The 1,926-nt window shown below is 50.2% G+C and overlaps 1 protein-coding gene across 1 annotated transcript in view; it reads left to right on the top strand.

Annotated features, from left to right (window-relative positions):
* Positions 1 to 1,926, top strand: part of lef1 (lymphoid enhancer-binding factor 1) — a gene marked incomplete in the record, with an annotated part of 70,809 nt that overhangs the window by 67,960 nt on the left and 923 nt on the right.

Genomic DNA, 1,926 nt, shown 5'->3' with positions numbered 1-1,926 from the left:
AGTCTGAGTTATAACAGTTAGAGATAATAAAGATAAATTATTAATAGGATGCTCGCTCCGTGAATTCCTTCAGCCGTCGTGGATTCTGCTCCACAGCTTCTGCTTCCACTCGGATTATTTTTAGATTAATTTGTCGGCACTGGTTTTCTTTTGAATGGTTCCAGCAGTAAGAGGCAGCGCTCGGAGTGGGGAGAAGTGGAGAAGTGGGTGGGGTGGAGGTCAGAGGCTGCAAGGCGTGTGGGGGCCCAGCTGTGGGCGCTTTGATTTGGCCGCGAAGGTGAAAGCAGCGATTGAGGCCTGCGCCAGTTAACTTAACCTCCCACACACTTGAAAAGCTCAGCCGACTCCTTCCTCCTCACATGGAGGCGTAGAGAAAAGGGGGGGGGGGGGAGTTGAAACCTTCGCTGCCCTCCCAACAGAGGAGCGTTTCATTTCCTGCAAGAAACGAAAGAAGAAAAAAAACAAGGCCAGCATTCCTGAGCTGAGGAGGAGGAGCGGGAGGAGGAGCAGGAGGAGGTGAGGAGGAGGAGCAGGAGGTGAGGAAGGGTCAGGCTGCTTCTGAATCCCAGCATCGGTCAAATGGGCCTTATGAAGAAGTGGCCTTCTGCCCCCCCTCCCTCCCCACACACCTCAGGACTGTTCACCAGGCAGGAAGGCCTGAACTTTTCTTGTCTGTGTTTTTTTTTGGGGGGTGGGGGGTGTTACTCCCCAGGAAGTCGGGTGCAGGATCGGGCGTTCTGGCCCTCTTTGAGATCCTGGGATGAAAAGATGGAGGGTGGCGACGATGGGCGATGGGGGGGGGGGGTTGACGGTGGCGGTAAATAAAAGCGACGGGGGAGCGGCGGTCCTTTCAGTTTGTGCTTCGTGAAGCTCAGGGGTCAACTCTTTTATCCACATGAGGTAAAGCAGTCTGCCGGTGCGCGTGTGTGTGTGCGTGCGCGTGCGTGCGTGCGTGCGTGCGTGCGTGTGTGTGTGTGTGTGTGTGTGTGTGTCAGCAAACAGCAGGACTCCACAGACTTCTTTTCCACAGAAACACACGCAGCTGTGCCTCGAGGGAGAAGTAAACTAATATTGTTGCTGTTCCTTTTTCCTCAGCGCAGCCATGATGGTTTTAGTGGCAGGAGGCGTTCACCCACCTCCTCCTCTCCTCTTTGATCACCGAGTCTATTTGATGCTGCTCGGGTCTAAAATAACTCCTTTAGCTCGTCAATACCTGAAGCTGGCTTTGTGTTAGCTCAGGCCCAGATCACAGAACCAAGAAACACAGTTTGACAATTCAGGGACGCTTTGGATCCAACTTTTCATCTTCGCGTCAACCTGAAGCTGAAAACATGGATTCTTGCAGCGGAGCGGGTCCTGGACTGGTGACGGTTCGTCCACAGTTCCTTTCAGAGTTAGCATTTAGAGCAGAGGAGGTTCAGGAGATCTCAGAGCTCGTCTCTCATCATGACACAAATCGAACAAAGAATCAAAGTGTTTGTTAGGAAGAGCAAGAGAAAACGATGAAAACAGCTGAGGACCGCGACTGGTCAACTTCTGTTTCTCGATGGAATCGGTCTCAGCAACATGGAACGATGAAACCTGCCGACACGTCGTCATCACGTTCATCTGTTACAACTGTTGGTTTTCTACACTTTCCAGAGAATCTCACTCAAAAAGAGCTGAACAATCCCTTTAACTATGTTCACACTGAAGCAACGTGACCCTGTCCTGTAGGTTTCACCACACGTGGTTTCATTATGAATCCCATAAGGTTGGTAGAACTCATTAATGTCAGCTGAAGCAGCTGCAGTGAAGTCGATCAGCAGATCACTGATTGTTGCTGACTTCAGCTGCTAAATATGATAATTTCAGCTGCTAATATGATCATTTCAGCTGTTAATAATATGATCATTTCAGCTGCTAATAATATGATAATTTCAGCTG

The sequence above is a fragment of the Nematolebias whitei genome, chromosome 16, assembly GCF_014905685.2.
Source record: "Nematolebias whitei isolate Nwh7 chromosome 16, NemWhi1, whole genome shotgun sequence".
NCBI classification, from domain to species: Eukaryota; Metazoa; Chordata; class Actinopteri; order Cyprinodontiformes; family Rivulidae; genus Nematolebias; species Nematolebias whitei.
Note: the sequence above shows the minus strand (reverse complement) of the source record. Positions and strands in the feature narration are given on the sequence as shown.